Source organism: Protomyctophum parallelum, assembly GCF_964188405.1.
Source record: "Protomyctophum parallelum genome assembly, chromosome: 21".
In the NCBI taxonomy this organism is placed as follows: domain Eukaryota; kingdom Metazoa; phylum Chordata; class Actinopteri; order Myctophiformes; family Myctophidae; genus Protomyctophum; species Protomyctophum parallelum.
This window is the reverse complement of record NC_139713.1, coordinates 39,595,755-39,604,086: the sequence shown is the minus strand read 5'-3', so window position 1 is coordinate 39,604,086 and position 8,332 is coordinate 39,595,755.

The following is an 8,332-nucleotide window of genomic DNA, read 5'->3' as shown; positions in this document are numbered from 1 at the left end:
AGTGATGCTGCAGTCATGACTGCAATGGGAAGTGCATTCCACAGTTTTGGAGCCAGAAGGGAGAAGAGTTTGGGACGTGTGGAGCGTTGTCCCGGCGTTTTTAGAGAGGGTAATTCCAGCTTCCCTGCGTTGGCTGATCTGAGTGCGCGGGAGGGTTTGTAGGGTTCAATCATACTTGCAAGATATGGGGGAGCCATACCTTTGGTTGCTTTGAATGCCAGCATCAGAGTTTTGTATTCTGTGCGGGCAGCGACCGGGAGCCAGTGGAGGGAGCGGAGCAGGGGGGAGACACGTGATAATTTTGGCTGGTTGAAGACCAAGCGAGCTGTGGCATTTTGGATCAGCTGGAGAGGCTTAAGTGCACATGCTGGTAGGCCAGTAAGGAGGGAGTTACAATAGTCGAGTTTTGACAAGACTGTTGTCTGGATTAGGAGCTGGGCTGATTCCTGGGTGAGGAACGGTCTAATTCGTCGTATGTTATAGAGTGTGAACGTTGTAGCAACTGCCACACAAGTTAAAGATGATTTATTTTAATAACAACATTTAAAAGTACATGTTCTATTATTTAATATTTCTAATTAACGCCATCTGTCAAGGGTAAGGTCCTATAAATTCTGTGCTGTCTATTGTGTGATTTTGTTATTATTTGGGGGGTTTTAAACACTATGTTTATGATTTGATATATTTTGAGTGACATGGGTCTGGAGTTGGACTGACGCCCATAAAGTAGGCGGAGGTTACCGGCCTGTCAGGTAGACGGGGAGAGACAGCCAAACAAACAGGGAGTCTACGAGGGACCTGGACACGTTTGTTCTCTAAACATCTCTACTAAAGAAAGCTATAGCTACACAAACGATAACGCTCACGGTGGGGAGAGGCGCGAGACGTTCTGCAACCGGTGAGATCGTTCATCTTTTATTTATTTATTTCAACGTCCCGCGAGGATCCGAGGGTTTTCTTCCTCTTCGTTTGGAGTAGCCTATACCTGGATTACGTTCGCTACGGGGATGGATTAAGTTATTTTTATCACCTTTTCTTTACTTTGGAGGGCGTTTAACGGTCGGGAAGGAACTCTTGGAGAAACAGACTTTGTTGGGAAACATCCATGGAACTATACTAAACAATAAGGGAGCGCGTGCGTGTGTGCGCGAGATACGGACATTGGTTTCATTCATTCATTAATTTCATTCAACTCCATTTCAATTCCATGATTACTAGATAAAAGGTTGCCGTGAGCTTTGCTTCTGACTGTGTTTTCTGCTGCTTATTTAGGCTATTTCTTTGCATTCCACTTTATCAGTTGTGTCCTATAGGAGATCATTCACAACCCGTGATTTAAATAATTCGTAGCAGTGATAGTAATATCTGACCGTTACATAATGCCGTGCTGCCTATCACGTGTCACTTTAGCCAATCAGCGCGGTTAGAGTAAAAGGTAACACCCCCCAGTCACACGTCACCGCCACCCCCCCCCCCCCCCACCCTCCGGCTCGCAGCCTCGCACTGAATGAGAAGAGCAGCCGGGCGATTGTCTATGGGAAGGACGCAGGAGAAGAGAGAAGGTAATTTTTCTATTTTGTAATTAAAATAATTGTTTTTGATTGTTTTTGTACAGTTCAACTAACTATTACAATGCTTTAGTCCACAACTCGCCTGTGGTAAAACAGTAGAAACGATACCAATACAGTTCCAAATAAAATAAGTATTTCATATATAGTATTAAATGTATTATTATATATATATTATATATATATAGGCATCAAGCCTAAATCACTGTGGACTGGATTTTTCTTTCTAGGACTGACTATTTTATTTTATGTTCTGCTGGTCTGTACATAGTGCATTCTTGGCTTTTCTTGGCTTATAGTAGTGTGAGCTAGACAATTTCGCGCAGCTGTGTTAAATTGCGTCTAATGAGCCTCGATTGGAAAGCTCTGCAGCAGCTAGGTGGGGGGAGGGGGTGAACTTACTGCACTATAGTTTCAGTAGTTGCTAGCTACTGCCTCGCTCACCCTAATTGTGTTGACCGTCGTTTGACTCGTTTCGTTTGGACATATACTTTCAAGAAGAAAATTGTTATTCCAGTGACTGACTTCCTTTATTTTTTTATAGGCTCATTCTCCCGTCATGGCCCTGGAGAATTCTACCAGTGTCAACCGCTTCCAGGTAAAAGTGAATTTTATTCAGCTTCACAATAGCTTTGAATAGTTTGTAAGATGTTGTAAAACACATTATAGAATGTGCGGCCACCTTGTTTGTTCTTGTTTGAGCAAGAATGAGCAACCGTGTATGATTCTGTATCACGGAGACGTGACATAATCGATTATATTGTCCTTTGGCAACATTGCAACAGGCTACGTTAGCTACATGCTAACGCTGTTCCAGAGACAGCTGAACAGCTGTTCGCGTTACGTTCTACAATTTATCTTAAGACCTGGGCATTGTACGGCCCGCGGGCCAAATACGGCCCGCCGGCTGACTCTGACCGGCCCGTGAAAGATTTCTTGATAATCCCATTATCCGAAAATAAAACATACTTTCTAATGACTTTATGGGTGGACTAAAACCGCGTCGCTTTTATTTTGAAGCCCATGCATTCTCACAGTTAACACAATCTGCACGTCAACTGTGCACATGAATTGCGTGTGATTGAGAACCTGTCTTTCTTCCTTCACCCCCCTCATATGCGACTGTCGGCTTTTTGGATTTATTGTTGCCTACGTCGGTGAATGCAAATAGCCATGAAGCATGCAGCTCCACAACACGGTAGGCGCAGGCGCATGCTTTGATTACCAAACTTCCTTGCAGGAGGACAAGTTAAATCCCATTATGCTTCATTGCTTTATTTAACCCGCCTCGCTAATAAAGTTAAGATGTTTTAAGATGCTGCATCGTAAGGCGGTGTTGCGCCCAGAATGTGGCATGCTTCTGAAGTTCAGACAGCTTGGGCGATGTGCCGTGAGCTTGTGGATCGAGTCGATCGACACCGTTGTACCACCAAGTAAATCTGGCAGAACGAACGTGCACACATCAACATACAGCGCCTGCCAGGCTGCCAAGTCTCAACAATACCATTACTGGTTGGCTTATTATTGTTTTCAGAACGTCGTTGTTTAATGGTTGCGATAGTAAGCAGCGCACCATGGGTTGTGAAAGTGGCACCTCCAGTGTCCTCCGAATGGAACTATAAAGAGAGCTACCTCTAATGTTCTCATTGTTAAAAGAAAATGCTAGTATTTACAGGACTTGTAACTTAAACAAAAACATAGTTTTCAACTGGGAAAGGAGCCTGCAAGAGTGCAAAAAATCACACCCATGTGAAGTGAGGGGTGCTCTTATTGTACATCATCATGATGTAAAATAGTCACTCTGCCTATAATTTGAGTCAAATGTTTCACATTTAGTTTACCATTGCTTTGCAAAACAATGCCATTTACTGCTATTTATATAGAAATAAAATTGATATTATGCATAATTAAGTTCAGCCTTTTTGCCCGGCCCTCCAAAATGTTTCTCATTTGGCCCCTTGGGAAAAATAATTGCCCACCCTTATATCTCATCTCCCTTTCTCCCAACAGTCTTGTACACTCTGAATAACTTAGCTCAGAGTTAAATTAACACTGAGGTTTAAAAACGTAGCGAATAAGTGCCCTCAGTATTGGCTTACTATATCTGTGGCTATTTCAACTATTTAAAACTATTAAACTATTTATCAAAATACAGTAATCTAAAAACAACACAAAATCCAGTTTCATTGATTCATTCTAATGACCTAAAATCACACCTGTGTGAAGTGAGTGGCGCTAATATATTAAAGTCTAACTCATGTTGATTAGGTGATGTAATGGTGATGTAAAACAAGTGCCAACACAAACCTTAAACCCCATTAACAATAAAGAGACAATATGACGTACATTTTCCCTTCATTGTCAATGGCATTTAAAAAACAAACTAAAGACGGAACATTAAAGGACAACTTTATTATTTTTTCAACCAAGGTTCATGTTTTAGGTTGTTGTTGTTGTTGTGTTGTGTGTGGCTGGCTGCTGGCTGGGTGCGTCTGAGCACGAAAACAGCATGGTTGTTTTTCACAACCTGTGCGCAACCTAACAAACACACATGCACATATTAACTGTATATATGGTTATTTTGGGTGTGCCAGTACAGTACAGTACAGTACAGTAGAGGGTACAGTAGAGGGACCCCCACACGGTAACTCTGTTATTTCTCAACCGTTTCGGATGCGGGGCGTCTCGTCGGAATCAGGCCGGCACCCTGGGTGCGTTCGTGTGGGTCTTCCCCCCCCCCAACCCCCAGGGACCCCCACACTATGTTGCAACACTTACTTCACACGGGTGTGATTTTTCTTTTTTCATTTGCTGCTTTCTTTCGTTTTAGGGATTTCAGCTCTTTATGACAGGGGGACGGGGGCATTCGAGCATGGTCCTAAATATGTATTTTTGTATAAAATGTTATGGTGATTCATTTTTTTATTATTTACTATAGTCCTACTAGACGCCAGGATATTACATCTGGCCACAAAAGATCACAGGATCTACTGAATGTGAAGGACGCCTACTGGGGGGAAGCCACACTGTGTCATAGGCTCAATGTCAGTTTGACACATTCACTAGATCCTGTGATCTTCTGTGGCCAGATGTAATGTAATGTGGGTCTAGTAGGACTATAGTAAATAATACAAAAATAAATCGCCATAACATTTTTCCAACTGCTAAAATCCCTAAAACGAAAGAAAGCAGCAAAAAAAATAATAATAACACTCTAAACACACTAAAGTTGTCCTTTAAACCTGTTCTCAAAAACAGGAGCGGAGATGGGAAATCCATTCCAGTGTCAGCTTCTACCAGACACCAGTAGGGCCTAGGCTATGCCTCTTCTGCAAATTAAATTGACCAAATTATTATTTTGTACAACCATAAGATATGATGGTTTGGAGAATGGGCTGGGTCCATGTGTTACTCTCAGAGTCATGATATTGGTTGAGGAGTATATAATATGTTCGCTCATTGACATGTGAAGTGGAGTAGGAGTATGTGGGGATGACTGTGTGTTTTGACTGTTTTTCAGTTTTATGTTGGAGTAGAAGTACTAGCAAGATGGACGGACTGTCACTTCTACCCTGGCAAGATTGAATCTGTCAACGAAGAAGGTTTGAATCACTGAAATACATTTTCATCAAGACAGAAACTAGACATGTTTATTTATCTGAGCCCCTCTTCTGTGCTTTGACAGCAGGCACTTACACAGTTCGGTATGATGATGGGGTGGTCCATTCTGTGAAGAGGAACCTTCTGAGAGCTTCAGGAGAAGATGCTAAAGGCCAGGTCAGAGTTACACAGGCACCTTCACCACTGTATAGCAACACACAGAAACCCAATGCATTGCATTGTGATTCACGTAAGGGATAATATCTGGCTAGGTGGTAATTTTCCGCTTGTGTCGGTGGTTAAACTCCCTGTCGGTGAATTATCTCCCGACAATGACCACCTAGGCAGACATTATCCCACTTAGGCCTGATTTACACTGGCAGCCAAATCTAGCCTGAAAGTAGCCTGAATCAGGTCTGTGTCACAAGATAGAAATCCGATTTGCTTAATCCAAAGAATATATATTCAAAGATTTGCGCCACATTTTTATTATTAAAAAAAAAATAGCAGACCTACAAGCTCGTAGCGCGCCACTCTGTGTCAAGCCATGAGCTTGTGGATCTGCTATTTTTCAATAGCTAAATTATAACAATGTTTAAAACACCAAAAGGGGTTCCCGCCCAAAATGGGTTTTAAATAAATCTAAATGGAATCTGATTTATTTTTCCAAATGTGACTTGAGTCACATCCACAGGTGGTTTCAAATTAAGCAATATTACACGAAACGGTGTTGTTTAACGTGATTATTGCCACGACAGTGATGCGGTCAGGAACGAGACAAAGTCGAGTTCCGCAAGCATCACTGAAGTGATGCTTCGGAATTGGAATTCCGAAGGGGGGGGGGGGGGGGGGAGGTGGTTAAATGCAAACCGGGTAGGATGTGAAATGACAATGATGACGCTTCTGTCATTTGGGGAGGAGGCACACTGGGGGATGCCTCCGTACAATCTAAACTTCTCTAAATGTACAGAAACAAGGCTGTTTTATGAGGATATTTCTCGCAGTTTTTTGTTGATATGCCCCTTTACTCTGGTCTCCCTCATTCCCTCCTGCAGCTTAATGCCGTTGATCAGCTGCAGCCTCTCAAACAAGCCAAAACCAGAAAGATCAGGTAGGTTTCGCATTGGCCTTAATCCCAACCAGTGTTTTTGGCAGCAAAATTATAATTTAGTTTTAGTCAGTCTCTTGAATAGTTTTCAATTAGTTTTAGTCACATTTTAGTCACCTGGAATGTTTAGTCTAATTTTAGTCAACTAAATGTCATGTGATTTCTAGTTTACTAAATCTACAGTTTATTTAGTCGACTAAAATGTTTTTTTGGCATAATGACTGATGTTAAACTTGCTGAAAATTGCAGATCTACAAGCTCACGTGTCGCGCTGCGACGTGCTGTGAGATTGTAGATCTGCTATTTTCAGCCTGAGATTGTAGATCTTCTATTTTCAGCATGCGACCAAGTGTAAAATGACTTGTACTGGATCTCTTGTCCTCTCTTATTACTCCTTAAATGGGAATATTTATTTTCTCTTCAGTAAGAAGGTGAAACCCATGTCTGTGGAGGAGTTGCGAGTCATCGCTAAAGACATCGCCGAGCTCCCCACTGAACATCTGTGGCAAGTGGTAGAAATTATCCAGTCCGATAAACCCTCGCTCAAGAAATCCTCCACACCCGCCGAACTTGATGTCGATTTCCATAAACTCAAGCCCTCCACGCAGCAGAGGGTTAAGAAATGTATCTCCTTCCTCCACAAAAAAGGTTCTGGTGAGTGAACAGTCAGCATGACTATTGGCTTTTTCAGAGCCGAGTCAGGCGAAAATCTACTTTATTATTTACCCTTCTCAGTCTCAGCACCACAGTCGCTTGATCTAGTACCAGTAAACATTGACGTGAGATTTACCATCAGATGTTTACCATTTTGCCACTTTGCTCTTGTCCTCTCTTCCCTGTAGATCATTCGACCAGCAAGTCACCGCTCAACTGCCTGGATGATGCTGCCCACCTCCACTTGCCCCCGCTGGACACCACCTCCCCCATGCCCTCCAGTAGCCTCTTCTCTCTGCCCTCCACCTCCTCTGCGCCCAGTCCTGTGCCCGTCTCCCTTGTCAACGAGACAACTAACAACCTGTTACAGCACAGTAGTCAGTTCAACTGCCTGGATGATGCTGCCCCCATGCACTCAAGTAACCTCTTCTCTCCGCCCTCCAACTGCTCGGCCCCTCTCAAAAGAACCAGAAAGAGAAAGATCAGGTAGGTTTCGCATTGGCCTTATAATCCCAACCAGTGTTTTTGGCAGCAAAATATATTTTAGTTTTACTCATGGTCTCTTGAGTAGTTTTCATTTAGTTTTAGTCACCTGGAATTGCAGTCGACTAAATGTCATGTGATTTCTAGTCGACTATATCAACAGTTTATTTAGTCGACTAAATGTTTTTTGGCAGGCCTTGGTGGCGTCATAATGGCTGATTTTAAACTTGCTGAAAATGGCAGATCTACAAGTTCACATGTCGCGCTGTGACGTATTGTGAGATTGTATATCTGCTATTTTCAGCATGCGACCAAGTGTAAAATGACTGATCTCTTGTCCTCTCTTGCAGTAAGGTGAAACCCATGTCTTCGGCTCTGCCCTCCACCTCCTCTGCGCCCAGTCCTGTGCCCGTCTCCCTTGTCAACGAGACAACTGACAACCTGTTACAGCACAGTAGTCAGCTCAACTGCCTGGATGATGCTGCCCACCTCCACTTGCCCCCGCTGGACACCTCCTCCCCCATGCCCTCCAGTAGCCTCTTCTCTCTGCCCTCCACCTCCTCTGCGCCCAGTCCTGTGCCCGTCTCCCTTGTCAACGAGACAAATGACAACCTGTTACAGCACAGTAGTCTTCCCCCCAGCCTGCCCCAAGATTCATCAGATGAAGATTTGGACACCGATCAGTCTTCTTTTTCGGATTTGGATGACAAAACGTACTCCCCCTCTGCCGATAAAAGTTCATGTGACAGTGATAGTGATTGGTTTGAGGATGTGGCCACAGAGTGTGACACCATAGAGAGACCTGTCCAACTTTCGAGAGACAGGGAAGTTGGTAGTAACACCCAAAACGCTGTCTTGAGAGCTTCTGTGATTATTCCTGCTGTCGGAAAAAAAGATGATGGATCTCGGAAATACAGTA